Source organism: Mustela erminea, chromosome 1 (assembly GCF_009829155.1).
Source record: "Mustela erminea isolate mMusErm1 chromosome 1, mMusErm1.Pri, whole genome shotgun sequence".
Taxonomy (NCBI): Eukaryota; Metazoa; Chordata; class Mammalia; order Carnivora; family Mustelidae; genus Mustela; species Mustela erminea.
The window spans coordinates 180,383,051-180,404,607 of NC_045614.1; the positions used below are offsets into that span (position 1 = coordinate 180,383,051).

Genomic DNA, 21,557 nt, shown 5'->3' on the forward strand with positions numbered 1-21,557 from the left:
TACTTCATTGCTTAAACTCGTTTATTCTAACGATGAATGTTTGGTGTGTTTCTAGTTTGGGACTCTTATTCTCATAGTTTCTATGATGATTTTTTTTTTTCTTTTTACTTTTGGCGAAATTGTGCCCTCATTTTTTTGGGATATATACTTAGGAGTGAAATCCTGGGTCAGAGGAAGGCATATACTTAATTTGGGTAGATACATGTAAGTAGTTTACCAAAGTGGCTGAACCAATTCCTATTCCCTCTTGCAATGTATCAAAGTTACAGTTGGTTCACATCTAATTGCCCGTATAGCCACACAAAAAGCCCAGATTGAGCTTTAAACTGCCAAATATGTGCTGCTTGAACAAATGTAAGATTTGATGAATAAAGCATGAATCAAGTCCTTCTAAGTATAATTGAGTAAATATACTTCAAGTATTTTGTGATATTTGAACTGTCCTCTTTTCTTTTTGCATCAATAGTCATAATCATGGAATTTGTTCATGGCAGTTGTTTTCCAATAATATGCTAATAGTTTGAATCTTATTCCTGTACAGTAATAAAACAGACTAGACTGTTTTATCAACAGAGTCTAAATGGCCACATTAATTAACCTTCTTGCTTTATAGATAATATAAACTAATAACATATGTTAAAAATAAGATTTAAATATGTATATTGTTTTTTGACAGACTTTATATATAGACTTCATTTAAACGTAACAATGCCCCTAAAGATGATATTTCTTTCTGGCAGAAGAAACCAGATTTTATAGAGACTTAAGCTGCCAAAGTTCGTAGCAGCTTAATAACATGTGGAACTTAAATCTAGATTTTCTGGCTACAGTTGAAAGCCTTGTCTATCTCTCTATAAAGAATAAGCACATATTTAAAGCATGAATTCAATTATTTTCAAGCAGACTGTGGTAACCTGATGATTTAAATAAGTCCTACGTATGACAGTACATTAAATATTTTTATATATTATAGAATATCGGTTTAGTTTTAAAATAAGATCCTTATATTAATTTAATATAAAAATGTATATTTTTAAATGTAATAATTTGTAATGACCCTAGCATCTTTTTATAAGTATAAAATTAATATTTCTAAATAAGATATTTCATATATATTTTTATTCCACTTTGGTTGTCTACAAAATATATTGCAGACAGTGGGATAACTCCCCAAATCATCTGCGGGTATCTCAATGCTCTGTGGTTTTTAGGAATGTACTTTACTACCTTTGAAAGAAAAATGAAGCATTTAGAGGAACTTTCTTCTGTTATTACAGTAAATTGCTTTGTCTTGCTAGAATGCTTACTTAGTCTGTAAAAGTGATTCTAGACTAGGAAGTGTACTGTTTTATTTTGTTTGTTTGCTTTACTTTAAGCTTGAACACATCAAATTGATGGTAAGTTTACATATTTTCCCCCACAATCCTACGAAAATGTATTAATATCACATTATCGAGGCAAATAGTTTTTATTTAATTTTTTTTCATAAAATATGGATATTCAAGCTCTGGGGAATGGAAAAAAAAAGAGAGGGAACATATCCTTCTACACACTATTCTAATTTAGCTGACATTAATTTGAAAAGGCTAAAGCAAATATGTATATATATCTGTATAGTATACACATACGTTACTTCATCAATGTTCATATATTTATGCTATTTTTGTTTTTATAAACACCCTTAAAAATTATTAAATGCTTCCCAATACTTCTACTTCTGCCTCTTCATCAGTCTTTTAATATTGCTGGGATTAAATTCACAGTTTGTGTTTTAATCCCTTATGTGATGGGTCCAACGATACATTACTTTAGAAGATGTGAGAGAAAAACTGTTTAAAAAAAAAAAGTTATACTCTCTGTGTCACAGTTAACCTTTACATGACTTTTTCATCATTATTTTCTACTTCACACATCTTCTAGTTCTCTATGCAGACTATTTCAGCTTCTACTGCTTTACATAACCTACATTTTCTGGATGGGACTGCCGTGATCCACGAGCTTGGGGCCAGGCATAATCCGTGTAGCACCTGAGGTGGATTCTGATCTTGTCTTTGTTTCAGAGTTGAGTTCTATTGACAAGGGCACTGAGTATTTCAGGCTGTCAGTTGTTTTTTCAGATATTTCTGTTTCAGCAGAATTTCCTAGCTTAGCTTTCTCTTTGGGTTTAGGAAATGACTCTCGCTTGTTGATTTTTGTCCACAGTGATTTAACTGCTTCATAAATTTGCTGGCTTATAGAATATGCCCTTTTCCCCAGTTACCTTTGCAATGATTACTGACTGAATTGGGTAGCAAACATTTGCTCCTAAAGTAGCCAGTCCCAGGGGATAAGCAATTTTCTTGGCCTAGAACCTTTTGCAAATTGCATTGTATCCATTATCCCATTTCTTGCAAACAAATACACACCCTTGCATCAGCGAGTATAATGGCCAGTTCTAGTGTGAATGGATGCATGGCCCATTTGTAGATGACCGGGCTGCCCTTCAACATATTAAGGCTGCAGGGGTGGTGCAGCATATGGGGGGAGCTGTTCTCGTTTTACCAGCTGCTTTTTGTGTGTTTTAGCTGCATGCAGTTACAGATGCACATATCAGACCTGCAAATGTGGTTGTCAGCTTCTGCTCCTAACAGCCACCATATCTGTGACCTTCTCTGTCCAGGTTTTCATATGGTGTGCCGAGAGGGACAAAACAGTTCAACTCAGTTTTTATTTAAGTTATTGTAAGTTTTGCAAGGTATCCTGTCAAAGTAGATTGGTAGTCAGAAGCTCTGGGTTTCAGTCTTATATTTGACACTGAATAATCAGTAATAAGTCTCGTTTTTTTCAACTGTAAAATAAGATGTTTGGACTAAGTGAAGCTCAAAGATCCTTAAAACTCTAAAAATACATGTATTCATTTTATGAGTAGTTTTCTTTGGCTTCTTAAATCTTTGTGGTTTTGCCTGCTATTGTAGCTCTTGTTTTGAAACTGGGATTTCTCCCCCCACCCCTTTTTTTTAATGAAGGAGAAATACTTTTGCTAGGTTATGTCATGCTCACTTGATTAAAAGCTGATGGTAGGGCTAAATATTAATATCAGAGTCTTTGTTTTAGATCCTTTTGGGCAGAGGCATTCTATTGCTTTTGAATAGAATGACATTCTTCAGAAAACGTGCTATAACCCACTTCCCTCTGAAGAACAGGCCCTTTATAGTTCTCCAGTTTTTTCATTTTCTCTAAATACATTCAGTGAAATTTTCATTTCATATGTCAATTGACTTGTGTATTTGAATAATGTACCTTGTTAACATGATTCCACAAAACAGGCTTTATTGAAGATTCTTTCATTTAATAGTTCTTAGAATTCATTAAAATTTCCCATCATAGTTGTACCTTATAAGTAATTTATGGCATTCAAAAAATTGTTTTAGTTGACTTGACCTCAGTGGAATTACTGAGAAATAAGATGTTCCAAATATGTGGAATATAGTCAGTTTTTTTTTTTTCAAACTTTAATAAAACTTTTAAATAGTAGAATTCCTTCTGATATATAAACCTATGTTTCTTATTTTTTTTTTTTTTTTTTTTTTTTTAAGATTTTGTCAGAGCATGAGCAAGGGAAGTGGCAGACAGAGGGAGAAACAGGCTCTCCCTCTGAGCAAGGAGCCTGATACTGGACTCAGTCTCAGTACCCTAGGATCCTGATCAGAGCTGAAGGCAGACTCTTAGCTGAGCCACCCAGGCATCCCATGTTTCTGAATTCTTAAAAATTGTATGGAATAGAACTGACTGCCTCACTCCCCACCTGGAAGAACTGACTATCCCCATTTTGATCACTGAATTTTATCCTGTGCATAGTAAAGCTTCCCAAATGATATATTCTATCAAATTATCCCTAGATAACTATAAATTTTATATTTCCCTAGCCTTCCTATTGTGTCCATTTTAAACATTTGAGCCTTTGAATGTTAGATAGCTAGGAGAGCTAAGTAGCTGTACTTAGTAGGATAGTGTGTTAAAAAAGTGGCTTTTTGGTCATGTAAATTGTTTACTTCAGAGGTCTTTTTTGTATGCTGGTTTCTGATAGGTTTTATGTTTATGTCCCTTATTATCTTCAGATTAGTGTCATATTGCTACATTGTTTTTAAAAAATAGTTATATTAGACAAGCAACTTGGGTCTAGGTTATATATTATTGTGCATAGAATGAAGTATTAACACTGCCTTGTGTCTCATAGATTTTTAAGTTGTGAGATATTTCAAATATGTAGAACAATGGAAAAGATAACATATGAACCCATTTATCCACCACCACCCATCCAGCTTTATCAGTCTTAATTTTTCATGTCTTCATAGTTTTTTTTTTTTAAAGAGATAACATTTTACAGATATAATGGAAGTATGGCTTCCATTTCTAGTATAACCATTTAAAAAAGATGTATTATTATTGGGGTTGATTTCTGTCTTTTACCTTTACTTTGTTTAAGCTGGAATACTTATTCATCCATCCATTTAAGCAAGAAGCATTTAAGTATGTAATAGCTACTGTGCAACACTGAAAGCTATGATGAATAATTCCTGTCCTTTTGGATTAAATAGGCAAGTTTAAGGATAGGATGAAGTCAGAAAAAAACCCCACAAATCACTATAATACAATAATAATGACAAGTGGCATTAACAAAAAAAACAGCCAAATGATATCTGGAGTTTGAAACAAGATTGAGACTATCTGACTGCAAAGATTAGCTGATGCTTTGAGAAAGAAGTGCCATTTGAATTACACTTAGTTTGAATTTTATTTTATAGAGATAGGCTTTTCTTGTTTTTGTTTTTCATTTATCACTTGGTAAAAGATGAATTCAGGCAGATTCATCAACATCATTCATGTTGTACCTATATATTCCACTTGGTGTGGATATCCAATGATCCCACTTCATAATACTTCAATAATATCTATGAATGGTAGCCTTCATGCGACCCTTTATATTTTTAAAGATTTTATTTATTTATTTGACAGAGAGAGACAGAGCAGGAACACAAGCAAGGGGAGAGGGAGAAAAACAAGCTTCCCACTGAGCAGGGAGCCTGACGTGGGGCTCGATCCCAGAACCCTGGGATCATGACCTGAGCTGAAGGCAGACACTTAAAGACTGAGCCACCAAGGCACCTCTCCTGTGCACCTTTAATGAACTAGTCAGTTATGTCACTGCCCATGGCTGGAGGTGCCACTTCTGAAAGATTTTCTTGTTGGGGTTATTTAGGCAATGGTCATATAGTGGGCACTACAGCAGTCTACATCTCCGTTCACTACAGTAATGCCTTGGGAAATTGCTCTTTTGCCTCAAAATTCCCCTTTTGCCTCACCTGAGAAAGTTGGACACAATTTAGCTCTTCTGTATCTTTAATTCCATAACCATTATGTCCTGACCAATCACTGGCTTCTATTTTTGCATCGGTACTCATCCTTCTTGATGTTTATTTTGTAGATATAATTCATATAGTAAACTTTCATTGCACTGGGGGTAAAATGGGAAGTTTTGCCTAATTTTTATTTGAAGATATTGACACTGAATTGGGCTTTAAATTCAAGTATTTGAGGATGGGTGTTTAGGTATGTAGCTACAGTTTAGGAACGAAATAGTCATGCTGATTTTTAAGTAGTAAGTTGTTTATAAATAGTTTTATAAACAACTACTCGGTTTTTTTTGTTTTGTTTTGTTTTGTTTGTTTTGTTTTGCTTTGATGCCTTTTTGGGACAGTTTATCATAAAAAGTGTGTTTCATGTATAAGAATGGTCTCAGGCAATATAGTCACATTTAGATCAGTTTTACTATTTTAACTAACTTGACCTATGTATATCAACATTTCCTGAAGCTAAAGAATACCTATGGATCACAAAATTCACCATTTTTTCAAATGATTAAATGACATTCGGGGATTAAATTGCTCATCTAAATTTGCTTAATTGTAAAAACCACAATAAAACTCAGGTCTTCTAAGTTGTGTGTGTGTGTATGTGTGTGTGTGTGTGTGTGTGTGTGTTTTACCACATTGTGGCAAATAGTTGTGTTTGGCAATTTTGTAAAGAAAAAAATTACAAAAAACTAAATAAAAAATCGTTCAAGTTTTGAAAGATTTTTTGTTTTGTTTTAGTTTTTTCCCTCTACCCCAACTTGAGGTGAAACTTGAATGACTGGATTACTAGATGATCAGGAAGATTGGGTCATATTCAGGCAGACCTCATTATACTTTGCTTTATTGTGTTTCACAAATACTGTGTTTTATACAAATTGAGGGTTTGTAGCAACTCTGTTGCAAACAAGTCTGCCAGTGCTATTCCCATAGTATTTGTTCACTTGGTGTCTCCGTGTCATGTTTAGGTAACTCTTGCAATATTTCTGTTTTTTTTTTTTTTCATTATTATATTATGACAACCTATGATCATTGCTCTTTGATGCTACTATTGTAACTGTTTTTGGAGTACCACAACCTTGCCCATACAAGATGATGAGATTAATTCCTAACTGTTTTTTACTGCTCCATCAAATGTCTGCTCCATTATTTCTCTCCTTCTCGTTGGGCTTCCCTATTCCTTGGGATACAACACTATTAAAGTTATGCAACTAGTAACTCTACAAAGCCTTCTAAGTGTTCAAGTGAAAGGAATGGTCTATCAATACGGCAAACTTAGTTGTCTTATTTTGAAATTGGCACAGCCTCCCCAACCTTCAGTAACCCCTACTCTGATCAATGAGTAGCCATCAACATCAAGGCAAGATACTCCATTAGCAAGAAAATTATAATTCACTGTATGTTGAAATGATGGTTAGTATTTTTAAATAACAAGGTTTTTTTGTTTGTTTGTTTTTGTTTTTTAATGAAGTATGGTTAACATAGTGTTAGATTAGTTTCAAGGTGTACGATATGATACAACAATTCTGTATATTACCCAGTTCTCATCAAGATAAAAGTGTACTCAGCCAATCAGGTGCCCCAAGATAGGTGTACTCTTAGTCCCCTTTATCGATCTCACCCATTTCTCTGACCCACCTCCCTTCTAGCAACCACCAGTTTATTCTCTTTTATTAAGAGTCTATTTTGTTTTTTCTTTATTCCTTTGTTTTTTAAATTCCATATATAAGTGAATTTATATGGCATTTTTCTTTCTCTGACTTATTTTTAGCATTATACTCTCTAGGTCCATCCATGTTGTTGCAGATAGAAAGATCTTATCCTTTTTTATGGCTAAGTAATATTCCTGTGTGTAATATATAAATATATATATATATATATCTATATATATATCTCCCTGACTCTATCCATTCATCTGTTGATAGACATTTGGGTTACTTCCATATCTTGGCTATTGTAAATAATGCTGCAGTAAATACAGGGGTGCATATGTCTTCTCAATTTAATGTTTTTGTTTTCTTTGTGTAAATAGCAGTGGAATTACTGGATCCTATGGTAATCCAATTTTTAATTTTTTGTGGACCCTCCATATTGTTTTCCTCAGTGGCTACACCAGTTTGTATTCTCACCAGCAGTGCATGAGGATATATGCTACTTTTTCTCTACTTTCTTGCCAATACCAGTTATCTCTTACCTTTTTTATTCCAGCCATCCTGACAGGTGTAGAGTGATAACTCAATTTTTATTTGCATTTTCCTGATTATTAGAGATGTTGAGCATCTTTTCATGTGTCAACCGTCTGTGTGTCTTCTTTGAAAAAAGGTCTATTCAAATCCTCTATCCATTTTTTTTTTAAATCAGAGCATTCCTTTGGTGTTAAGTTGTGTAAGTTCTTTATATGTTTTGAATATTAACTCTTTATCAGATATCATTGGCAACTACCTTTTTCCATTTAGTAGGTTGTCTTTTTATATTTTGCTGATGGTTTCCTTTACTTTGCAAAAGCTTTTTATTTTGGTGTAATCCTAATAGTTTAATTTTGTTTTCCTTATGTGAGAAGCCCTACTTAGAAAAATATTTCTATGACTGATGGAAAAGAAATTCCTGCCTGTGTTTTCTTCTAGGAATTTTGTGGTTTCAGATCTCTCATTTAGGTTTAGCAATAAATTATTTTTAAATTAAGGTATGTACTTTTAAAAAGACCTAATACTATTGTACACTTAATAGACCATAGTGTAAACATAACTTATATACACAATGGGATAACAAAAAGTTCATTTGGCTCCCTGTATTGTAATACTTGCTTTATTTAGCTGATCCAGAGTTGAACTGACCATGTCTCTGAGGTATCCCTATAAAAATATAATAGTCTATGACAACAATTTACATTATAAAGTGACTTTTATAGTTAGTGTTCATCCATGAATAAACATGACCATCTAGAGCATAAAATTATTAGAAACTAATTCAAGTTACTTAAGTAGAAATTATACATCCCTTTAAAATATATCTCAATGTAAGGCATAGCAGCACTTGAGGGGGGAAGAAACCTCCAAAACTAGAGTTCTTGAAGAGTTATTAGGCTATTCTTTATTAGAGTAAAATAGCAGATGGTGCTATGGTAAATTTCCAGATGAAATTTAACTCAGTGTTACATACCTTTATTTATAGTTTTGTATATTCAATGTAAAAATTAAAATTACTCCCCATTAAAAAATGGAGGAAGAAACAAAAATGTAATTTATACTTGTACACTAGATTTTGCTAACAAATATTTAAAATCTTTTCAATTGAAATATATCAGTACGAAGACAGAAGCATGTGGATTGATACATTTTATAAATTAAACACACTCATATAGTCATGAATCAGATAAAAATTAATAACGTTAACATTATTAACATCCCAGAAAATTTATAGTTATCATTCCCACTTCCAAAGTTAACCACTGTTCTGACTTCTATCACCATACTGTCTATTTTTCTGTTTTGAACTTAAAAGAAATGAAATCCTTTGTGTGTACATTCTTTGAGTCTGGCTTTTTACTCAATATTACAGCTCTAAACTTATCCATATTGTTGAATGTGCAGCAATTTATATTGTGTAATAGTCCTTGTATGAATATAGTATATATATATATACTATAAATACATTTATAGTACCATTAATCCACTTTGTTTCAAGTTTGGGACTATTAAAATAGTACTGCTATAAAATTCTTGTACATGTCTGATGCACAAATGTATAACTCTATCTGATTTATTTTTATATTCTAGGAGCAGATTTGATGGCATATATATATTTATGTTCTGATTCCATGGATACTGGCAAATGTTTTCCAAGTTGATTTTACTAGGGTATACTCCTATTCTCTTTTGATGTATAAATGTTCATTTTTTTAAAAAGATTTATTTATTTGACAGAGATCACAAGTAGGCAGAGAGGCAGGCAGAGGAGGGGAAGCAGACTCCCCATTGAGCAGAGAACCCATCGCTGGGCTTGATCCCAGGACCCTGAGATCATGACCTGAGCTGAAGGCAGAGGCTTAACCCACTGGGCCACCCAGGTGCCCCAGTGTTCATTGTTTTAGTAGTATTTATTGAGTATTCTTTCCCTATTTAGTTATCTAGATACTTTTGTCAAAAGTCAATTGACCATATGTATGCAGATATCTTCTTTCGGAAAGTGCCTATTCCATTTTGTGTTTGGGTTGTCTGTCTCTCTTTGTAGAAATTCCTTATATGTTATGGATATGAGTTTTTCTTTAGACATATGAAAATTTTTTTCTCACTTTATGACTTAATATTTATCTTAATGATATCTTTTGATGAATAAATTTTTAATTTTAACAGTCTAACTTTCTAAGATATTTATTAGAGACTGCATGGGTTGAGAGGGGCAGAGGGAGAGAAAGAATCTACAGCAGACTCCCCGCTGAGCAGGCAGCCCAGCGCAGGGAGCCCAGCGCAGGGCTCCATCTCACAACCCTGAGATTAAGACCTGAGCCAAAATCAAGAATCTGGCACTCAACTGACTGAGCCATTCAGGCCCTCTAACAATGTCAATTTATTTATTCTTGTGTTTAGTGCTTTTTGTGATCTGTTTAAGAAATCTCTGCCTAGGGGCGCCTGGGTGGCTCAGTTGGTTAAGCGACTGCCTTCGGCTCAGGTCACGATCCTGGAGTTCAGGGATCAAGTCCCGCATCAGGCTCCCAGCTCCATAGGGAGTCTGCTTCTCACTCTGACCTCTTCCCCTCTCATGCTCTCTCTCACTCTCTCTCAAATAAATAAATAAAATATTAAAAAAAAAAAAAAAAGAAATCTCTGCCTATCCCAAGGTTAAGGTGTCCTTTACTGTTATTTTCCCAAAGCTTTATTTTTACCATTCACATTCATGTTTATAATCCATGTAGAAGTGTATGTCATTTAGGCATCAAGATTCATTTTTCTCCCACATGGGTATCCATTAATGTAAATAGAATCTATTATTAAGATCATCCTTTTCCCGGGCACCTGGGTGGCTTGAGGCAGTAAAGCATCTGACTTTGGCTCAGGTCATGATCTCAGGCTCCTGGAATGAAGCAGGGAGACTGCTTGTCCCTCTCCTTCTGCCTCTCTCCTCTTTCATGCTTTTGTGTGCTCTCTCACTCTCACTCTTTCTCTTTCTCAAATAAATAATATCTTTAGAAAAAAAAAAAGGCCATCCTTTTCTAACTTGAATGTACTTTTACATTTGTCATGAATCAGGTAGACATTATGTCTGTGGGTCATTCTGGACCCCGATTTTAGTTGTCTTTTCTCTACCCTTGTCTTAATTATTATAGCTTATAAAAAGCCTTTGACATCTGGAAGAATAAATCCTCCAATGTTATTCTTCAAGATTATCTTGGTCATTCCTAGCCTTTGAATTTCTATGTAAATTTTGAAGTCAAATTGTCTATCTTCACTACTATATGTTTTAATATTAAGTTTCATAATTTATCTGACTTTTTTTTGAGGAAAGAGAAAGAGAGAGGTGATGATGGGCAGAAGGAGAGAAAGCCTCTTAAGCAAACTCCATGCCCAACATGGAGCCCTGTGTGGGGCTTTATCTCACAACCCTGGGATACATGACCTGAACCAAAATCAAGAGTTGTACACAACCAACTGAGCCACCCAGGTGCTCCAATTTATCTGACTTACTAAATTTCCAAACCAGACAGGTTAAGTTTATTTTGTGTGACACGTTATTTTTAAATGTCAATGTGAAACATTCCCATTATTTACATCTAAACCGTCCTTTAAAACTATCAGTGACTTTTATGTTCTTGAGTCATTAGCAAATGGTATTAAATTGGCCAAACTTCTCTGACATAAAAGTAGTAAAAGTAAAACATCAAAAATAATCTGTGTGAAAAAAGATGGGATTGGGAGGGAGACAAACCATAAGAGACTCTTAATCTCACAAAACAGAGGGTTGTGGTGGGGGGCAGGGAAATGGTGGTTGGGTTATGGACATTGGAGAAGGTATGTGCTATGGTGAGTGCTGTGAAGTGTGTAAACCTGGCAATTCATAGACCTGTACCCCTGGGGCTAATAATACATTATATGTTAATAAAAAATAAAAAATATTAAAAAAATACAACCTCCCCCCCACCAAAAGTCTGTAGAGCAAGAACGAAAGTTTCAATGGAAATAAAATATCTCTGTGCTCCTGAATGAGGCAGCTGATGTGCCTATGGTGCTTGAGAGAGGTGGGTAGGGAATAAGGGGGCAAATGTTTTCTAAAGCCGAGTGCTGCTACTGCCCATCTGTGAGTTGGGAAGATGTATCACGTAAATTTTTGTTATCAAGTTAACAAGCTTTAGCCTTGCTGGTAATTTTATACAGTGTATGTTTGTGGTCCTTCTTAGTGATAGAGGATTTTCATCTTATCTCCCACAATGTAACCTTTAGATAATTGCTTTCAGTTTTCTGCAATCAGTATTTTTAAGAATCTTTTTAATGCATAAGAAAAACTTTGCAAAGGAATCTGTACCAAAACTTTCAATAACAGGATTCATTGTAGATGGTGTATTTCGACACCCCCCCACCTTTATTTTAAATCACTCTTGATTAAGGTAGGACTTACTAAAATGTTTGTAAAGAAATCCAGATTCTACAATGAATATTTAAATGATTCCTGAGTAAGAAATAGCCTGAAGAAATTCCACATCCAACTGCTGTCTATTAACCAAAGAAACTATTGGTTCCCAAGGATTTGTAAATTCTGTCAAATTCAAAATACAGATTATTTCAAATAGATGATGAAGATTTTTGCATCAACTATTTCAAGTTCCTAACACTGCATTGGAATTGATTTAATGCATTTTTTTTCAGCTTTATTACCTTTATGATTCCCCTTGTATCTGATCCATATTTCTGCTTCATTTAAAGCTCTCAGGTTGGTGATTCCTGAACTGGTCCATGACCAACTCCAGATAAGATTCTCATGAAGCTGCCTCAAAGATCAAAAACAATGGTTTCTCTCCGAAATTAGATGTTTCTTTTGTAAAGAAAAAGGTGAATTTATTTATCCACTCAGGAATTATCAGATGAGCTGATCTATTAGGCTGTCAGTAGATTAAAAATTTTTATAAAAAGCACAAAATAAAAGAATGTCACACTTTTATTTTTGTTATAATGTCACCTCTTTTTTTGACAAAATGTATCAGAGTGATAACATTTGTTTTATGCAAATGTTCTAAAGGTATCCAGTTGGCAATTCCAGATGTTGTCCCCAAATATGCTTTGGATTGACTAGTTAGAATCATTTTTTGTCACATTCAAACATTCATATTTCTTTCCTCCAAAAGTGGCATATTGTTTTGAGTCACTGACAGTTATTGTGGGTGTATTCTTCTTTCAAATATAAAACATTTTTTTATCATTATTTCTATCTAGTGAGTCATTAAGAATACCACACAAATATGATTTGTATTGCAGTTGATAATTTAATTAATAGTTTAAGGATTTTCCAATTTTTTTTTCTATTCAGAGAATCTTTTTGATTGTTGTATTATATACATAGGTCGTAAACCTGCAACCGGAATTTTAAGGCAGGTATATTGAAGAGTATATTCTCTTTCCCCTGTCCTTAGCCACTCAAATTCCAGCAGACAGCCATTATTTTTTTATAACTTCTAAAGATATTGTAAGCATTTGAACATCAATAAATTGATTCATATAAATGTGTGTACGTATATAACTTTTACCTGTAATTGCATAGTATACATGCTGTTCTACTTTGACTTGTGATATATCTTGGATTATTTTCCATATTTATCTCTATAGAGTTTCTTTAATATTTTTTTATGACGGTATAGTGTTACCTTGTATGAAGCCATATTAAATATTTTACCCAGTCCTTCCACCAGCTGGACATTAAGATGGCTTACAACATTTTGCATAACAAAACATGTTGCAATGAAAATAATTCTACATTAGTTTACTTACACATTCACAAGTTCCAAATACCCACCCGCATTGATACATAGCTATGTCTCTTTTCCACACACCCTCTCCAACTTAGTGTCACAGATGTTTTTTCCTCACTAACTTAATAAGTAAAAAAAGAAAAAAACTCTGATTTTAACTTGCATGTAATAAAGTTGAGTTTCTTTTCCTATAGTTAAAAGTTGTTTACATTTTAAGCTGTATGCAAATGTAAGGACTAATAACCACATCACCTCAAATATGATTCAGTTGAAAACCTTGTTCCTCCTACAGATGACATCTGTTTCAGAAGGGACAACTTATTTTATTGTTTACTCCTTTTTCTCTCTAAATTGCCTCTGGTTATTCTGGGATTGGGCTAGAGAGAGAGCAGGTGAGCCAAAGACCAGGAAAGTTTTACTTCAGTTGCACCATGGAGTCTCTAGGTTTGACAAGGCCAGTTACTTTTTTCACTTGCAACATACTTTTTTGGGTTTTCCTGGAGAGCTTCCTTCTGGGAACATTTAGGTGCATTTCTTTGGACAAGGGTCAAAGTATGTGCTTTACTTAGGGCTGCTTTTAACTCCACCTCAGCCTCTGGGATTCTTCTAATCAGCCCTCTGTTGGGGACCTTCAGCCTCTCCAATATCCTCCAACACAAAGAGTCTACCACTTGGGATATCTTTTGGTTTAAACAAACTTTGTTTTATTTACAAACAAGGAGGAGTAAAGAGACAGAGATAGTTCTCAAAACAGTCTCCCCTTGGGGTTAATGCTGGTTTTATTTAGTATGCCAGGGGGCAGGGGCAGGAAGCTTGCATATTAATTAGGGAATTCATACATATTTTATTTCTTAGGTATCTAAGTTAAATGCACATGCTTAGCATGTTAATATGCTAGTGCATATCTCTTATGTTCCAAAAAGTGGAAGAATACCACCCCCCCCCCCCCCGAGAGGAGAGTTCAGTGTTAAAATGCGCTAAAGGCAACGGAGGGCAGCTTTGGGGACTTCTGCACAAGTCTGCTCAGATCTGGGTCGAACTGGTTCTGCCTTTTCGCATCTGCACCCTGTGGGTGTTCAACTCTTCTAGTGGTTTTGGTGGTGGTTCAGCATTTCACGTGGCTCTTCCAAGTTGGATTCCTGCAAAATATTTCATGGAAACCATTTTTACCTACCTCGTAGATTTTGTTATGTCTTCAATGACACAAATGGTTTTCTTGGATGAACTACTTTATAAGATGACCCCAATCTGGCTGTTTTGATGAGTTCATGCCTCATTTTATGACAACAGACCTCTTTGATGTTGGTGAACATGGAGGTAATCCCCAAAGCAGCCGGCTTTATGTTCAGACCTCAGTCCCTCTCTTTCCTTTATACTCACCTGGTAACCGTTTTACTTCAAATCTTGGCTGGTTCTTCTCTCTTGACCTAAGATGAAGAGAAGCCAAAATTCCATTCCAACAACTTTATCCAAAGAAAGTTGTCTTTATGAGCTTCTTTAGCTCCAGACTTCGAGTTAATGTTTCTTTCACTTAATGTAAGATGAGTTATGGGCTGACAGAACTGGCTTCGGTCTCCATAATGTCTTTGATCATAGGCTATTTGGGTCTTTGTCACATTGTATATTGCTTTCATTCTTTTGGGGATCAGCACAAACTTGCGGAAAGCAGTAAGAGTCACAGCCAATATCCTGCTACATGTATATCTTAAAATAAAATGAAATTAAAAAACCTCTAGCAAAACACAGTTCTGTTTTCTGATCTCCCCAAAGTTTAATGGCTAGTTCACTCTAAGAAGGGAGTTATTAATGAAAGTTTATACCAGGTTCCAAGCTAACATTTTACAATTACAAACTTATTTAATTTTCAAATATCATATCCAGTTGGTACTATTAACCCCATTTTGTAAATGGGAAACTGAAGACTAAACAAGTAGTTTGTCCAAGATCACACATCTAGCTATTGGGCTCAGATTTTGAACCAAGTCTAACTCCACAATCTTGAATCTGTGCTCTTAATGATTACATTATTTTGGCTCCTATTACTTTATGTTGACTGTTTTTCAGGGAAAGAAAATTAAATCTAAAGATCAATTACCCTCATTTCTGGTTGCCTTCATATCTCTTGTTGACAACTGAAATGGTTTTAACGTGTAGCCTCAATTTTTTTTTTTTTTAATAAACCAGTTCTCAAATTATACCAGAAATTCAAAGAACTCTCAAAGGAAATTTTATTCAGAACTTGAATTCCACTTAAAGATTATTTAGAGGGGCCCCTGGGTGGCTCAGTGGGTTAAAGCCTCTGCCTTTGGCTTGGATCGTGATCTCAGGGTCCTGGGATTGAGCCCCACATCAGGCTCTCTGCTCAGCGGGGAGCCTGCTTCCTCCTCTCTGTCTGCCTCTCTGTTTACTTGTGATATCTGTCTGGCAAATAAATGAATAAAATCTTAAAAAAAAAAAAAGATTATTTAGAGAAAATAGGGGCACCTGGTTGGCTCAGTGAGTTTAGTGTCCAACACTAGATTTCAGTTTAGGTCATGATCTCAGGGTTGTGAGATCAAGGTGTGTGGATTCTGCTTAAGATTCTTTCTCTCCCTCTGCCCCTCCCCATCATGCTCACACATACTCTCTTCAAACGTCTCTCTCTCTATATATAAAAAAATAGTAAGACAAAAAAATAAATTAGACTTGCAATTCCAGATTAAAAATGTACCATAGACTGGGGTGCCCGGGTGGCTCAGTTGGTTAAGTGCCTGCTTTTGGCTCAGGGCATTATCCCAGGGTCCTGGGATTGAGTCCTGCATTAGGCTCTGGGCAGGGAGCTTGTATTTCCCTCTGCCTGCCTGCCTCTGTCTCCTCTCTCTCTCACACACAGACACAAAAAAATCTTTGAAAAAATATATCCTAGACCAAAGAAAAGATATATTATAAGAGCTGATATATAAATTCTTGAAACCAATGATGATTATAGAGAAGAGGAAAAAAAAAAAACAGGGGAAACATTATTATTTGAGTATTCATAATATGAAGCCTCAAATTTATACATCTGCTTAAGGAACTGAAACTCCTCATGATTGCTCACTGGTAAACAATTGCCTTCACTTAACAGTAATGTCTACTCCTGCTTCTGACATCAATTTTCAGGTTGACTGTTTCAAAAATATGGGTACATGCAGATATAGCCACACAAATGAAATGCAAAATGATTGCCAACTGAAATTCAAAATCTTTTAAAGGATAGAGAATTTCATGAAGTCAAGTTCAATGACATTTTTAGAGCTCTTTGAATCACATTCAGTGTCATGGATAAATGAGTGGAAGAAATTCTCTTTTCACTGCTTTTTCATAGAAATTAAGCTTCAGATTGTGTTTGAATTAGATTTGTAAGGGGTAACAATCTATATAACCAGAGGAAAGGGCTAAAATTCTCTTGAAAAAAATACTAAAAATTTTGGTTAATTAGGAACAGTGGACAGGCTGGCAGATTTCTGTTCTTTGTAACTTAAAATACAATTTTCTATAATATGTTTTATAACCCATGTGGTTAAACTTCCTTCAGAAGTTTGTGGTAAAAAAATATGCTTCCAATACTTGTTATGAAAGTATATTCTTTTTCTCAGTAACTATGAGTAAACATAGGGAGAAGATATGTAAACTTGATTACCAGCAGTGAAAACACATATATCTCTAATCTGTACTGAGACTTTTTTTTTCAATCAACATTGGTTTATTTATTCCTTTACTTGCATTCCACCCCTCATTCAATTATTATTACTATTATTTGTAGATGTTTACATATATTTAAATGTACAAATCTTAGATCTAGGTTTTAAAAAGATACAGTGTGCAATCTACAACCTGTCATGATATAAAACATTTTGCATCTTCTCCAAAATTCCCTTTATCCTTTTCTAGTCTTGCCTATTCCCCTCCCCCCACCACCTTCAGCCGAAACATTGCCGTAATTTTTTTTGAAACTTAAAGTTTTTCCTGTTTTAGGACCTATATGATGGAAACTCCTGTATGTACTTTGTTTGTTTGTTTCTGGCTGCTTTTGCTCAGCTTTTCTGTGAGATTCTGTGTGTGTGTGTGTGTGTGTGTGTGTGTACAATACCCTCCCTATCCATTCATCTATTGATGGGCACCTAGCTTGATTCCAGATCTTGGTTATTGTAAATAGTGATGTAAATAAAATATTGTAAATAATAATGTAGTTCCCTCTGTTGTGTTGCTTAGGGGCATTCTGTTGTATAAATGTACTACAATTTATTATCTATTCTTTTGTCAAAGGACATTTTGGTTGTTCTCAGTTTTGTGCTATTGGGAATGAAGTTGCTGTAAACATTCTTATATACATTGTTTTATAAAGACATTTTCATTCCTGTTGGATAAACCTCCAGGAGGAGAATTACTGCATCCATAGATAGGTCTGTGATTAACTTCATAAAGAATTGTCTAAACAGTTTTCCAAAGTGGTGGTATTGGCAATGTATGCGAGTTGCAACTGTTCTACATCCTGCTAACATTTGACATTATTTAAGCTTAGGCATTTTCATGAGTATGTACTAGTATCTCTGTGTGTGTGTGTGTGTTATTGATATGTAGTTGACATGCAATGTTACATAGGTTTCAGGTTCACAGCATAGTGATTTAACGAGTTTATACTTGTTGAAGTGCTCACACACAAGTGTAGCTCACACACATCTCTCCCCATACAATGCTATCATGGTACTACTGACTGTATCCCCTTTTATTCCTATGACTCACTCAATCCCTAACTGAAAACCTTTATCTCCCACTCTGCTTCACCCATTTGGCCCATCCTTCCCACTCCCTCCCTCTGGCAACCTTAGTTTTCTGTATTTGAGTCTGCTTCTGCTTTTTGTTTATGCATTCTTTTTTTTTTTTTTTATTGCACGTGGAAGTGAAATCCTATAGTATTTCTTTCTTAGTGTGACTCCTTTCACTCTAGGTCTATCAAGTTTTTGCAAATGGTAAGATCTCATCCTTTTTACAGCTAAGTAAAATTCCAGTGTGTGTGTGTGTGGACAACAGCCTCTATATCCATTCATCTATTGATGGGCACCTAACTTGATTCCAGATCTTGGTTATTGTACATAATGAGATGCAGTAAGCATAGAGGTGCACGTTTTTTTGAATTAGTGTTTTCATTTTCTTTGGGTAAAATACCCAGAAGTGGAATTGCTGGATTGTATGGTATTTTTATTTTTAGTTTTTTTGAGAAACCTCCATACTGTTTTCTGCAGTAGCTATACTTGTTTGCATTCCCACCAACAGTGTGTGAAGGTTCCTTTTGCTCCATAGCCTCACCAACACTTGTTGTTTTTGATCTTAGCCATTCTGACAAGCGTAAGGTGATATCTTCTGGTGGTTTTGATTTTCATTTCCCTGATGATGAGTGATGTTGAACATCTTTTTATGTTTTTCACATATACAGTCTATTGACTGTAGATTTTGAACATCTTTTTATGTCTTCCACATATACAGTCTATTGACTGTATATATGTCTTCTTTGGAAAAATGTCTACTCAGATTCCCTGCCCCTTTTCTAATCTGATTGGCATTTTGGGGGGGGGGTCAAATTGTGTAAATTTTTTATATATTTTGGATATTAACTCCTTATCAGATACATCATTGGCAAGTATTTTTCCCATTCAGTAGGTTGCCTTTTTGTTTGTTGATGTTTCCTTTGCTGCTCAAAAGCTTTGGTGCAGTCCTGATAGATTACTTTTGCTTTTGTTTCTCTTGCCTCAGGAGACATGTCTAGAAAAACTTTGCTATGGCTGATGTCCTAGAAATTACCACCTGTGTTTTCCTCTTGGAGTTTTATGGTTTTAGATCTCACATTTGGATCTTCAATCCATTTTGAATTTCTTTTTGTGTATAGTGTGAGAAAGTCATCCAGTGTCATTCTTTTGCTTGTAGTTATCCACTTTTCCCAGCACTATTTAATGAAGAGGCTATATTTCCCCCATTGCATATTTTTTATGGCTTTCTATTCCATTTCATTGAGTTATTTTTGTACCAGTACTATACTGTTTTGATTACTAAAGCTTTGTAGTGTATCTTGAAATCTAGGATTGTGATACTTTCAGCTTTGTTCTTTTTTCTCAAGATCGCTTTGGCTATTTGAGGTCTTTTGTGATTCCACACAAATTTTAGTATTATTTGCTCTAGTTCTGTGAAAAGTATTGGTATTTTGATAGACATCACACTAAATCTGTAAATTGCTTGGGTAGAATGGGATGTCTCTTTTATTTGTGTTGTCTTCAGTTTCTTTCATCAGTGTTTTATAGCTTTTTCACCTCTTTGGTTAAGTTTATTTCTAGGTATTTCATTCTTTTTTGATGCAGATGTAAATGGATTTGTTTTTTTAATTTCCTTTTCTGCTACTTCACTATTAGTGTATAGAAACACAATTGATTTTTGTGTATTTTGTATCCTGCATCTTCAGTGAACCTAATTATTCTAATAGTTTTGTGTGTGTGTGTGTGTGTGTGTGTGTAATTTTTGGGTATTCTGTGTATAGTATCATGTCATATGAAAATACTGGCTGTTTAACTTCTTCCTTACCAGTTTGGATGCCTTTAATTACTTCTGATTGCTGTGGCTAGGACTTCTAGTACTATATTGAATGAAAGTGGTAAGAGTGGACATTCTTTATTTATTTATTTATTTATTTATTTATTTATTTATTTATTTGACAGAGAGAGATCACAAGTAGGCAGAGAGGCAGGCAGAGAGAGAGGAGGAAGCAGGCTCCCTGCTGAGCAGAGAGCCCGATGCGGGGCTCGATCCCAGGACCCTGAGATCATGACCTGAGCCGAAGGCAGCGGCTTAACCCGCTGAGCCACCCAGGCACCCCGAGAGTGGACATTCTTGTCCTATTTCTAATCTTAGAAGGAAAATTCTGTTTTTCACCATTGAATATGATGTTAGCTGTGGTTTTTCATATATGACCTTTGTTGTGTGAAGGTATGTTCTCTCTGAACCCACTTGTTGAGAGTTTTACTGAGACCTTTAGTTCAATTAGCTAAACTCTAATAGCATCATGAAATTTTAGTACCTTTATTGATACAAGAATAAATATTTTACAAGACTTTTTTCTTCCACATGGTAAGAGAGGTGATTTTACATAGCATTTAAATTCTCCAGGAATGAAAACTCATGTTCACCAGATTTCTTAATAAATACAATTGAAATTTATACTTTATAATACAGCTCAATCACATTAAAGTCTACAATCTGATTCCACAAATTGAAGAGGAAATTGGCAAGAATTATGACATTGTAGGGCCTTTAAAAGAGACTTATTTGAATATCAAGTCTCTTCTCAAGAAGAGAAGATAGATGAAGCAGTTGGCAATTTTTGCACGAATTTTTCTCTTTAAGTTCATGCTATAAAAGTCAAATGTAAAGTGAAAGCTGTTGAATCACAATATCACACAATTTTCCAGAATTATGATAGAAAGTCAACACTTGATTTATCCTTTGTTCTAAGAATTAGCCTAGATGAAATTTGAATATATCTTAGCTAAATGCCATGGATTTGGATGAAATGGAAGGGTACGCATACAATATATAAGCAAACTCATAACTGAGTTATTAAAGGAAGTAATGTAAAAAAATAGGCAATTACCTAGGTGACTTTTATTATAGCTAGTCAGGAAGTAGTAACAAATTGGACCATTAGTAAGAAATTAAGCATCATAGTTACTGAGAAAGAATCTTACCATTATATTGAGTGCTAAAAAGTGGTTTGCTAGGATTATGATCCTGTTAATATAACAGGCTAGAATATTCATATTTTTGTACCTATTGAAAACAACTGAAAATTCTGGATAAAAACTTGAAAACTAGATACTTTAAAAGCATCAAACAGTGGCAATATAGTGAAAAATCACGAGGCTAACTGTAAGTGGGAACCAGAGGATGTATGAACATTTAGAGTGCCAAAGTCATGTTTTCCCTGCCAAAATGGGCCACAAAGGGTTGCACAGTTATAGTAATGGTGAACCAAAAATACATTGAACCACCTGCTTGGCCAAGGAGCCTGTGAATAAAGTTGCTTTGTTACTGAGCAGAGCATGAAAGCAAAACAAATAAAACAAATTTACTGAGGCCTGTGTTTTGTGTTGGTTGGCTTGTTAGTTTTTGCCAAGCAAAGAGCCTCTCTTGGTGATTATTCCATGTGC

At 34.8% G+C, this 21,557-nt stretch overlaps 1 pseudogene; it reads right to left on the reverse strand.

The window, feature by feature from the left end:
• Positions 1–1,962: 1,962 nt before the first annotated feature.
• Positions 1,963–5,441, reverse strand: LOC116591738 (annotated as a pseudogene).
• Positions 5,442–21,557: the final 16,116 nt, after the last annotated feature.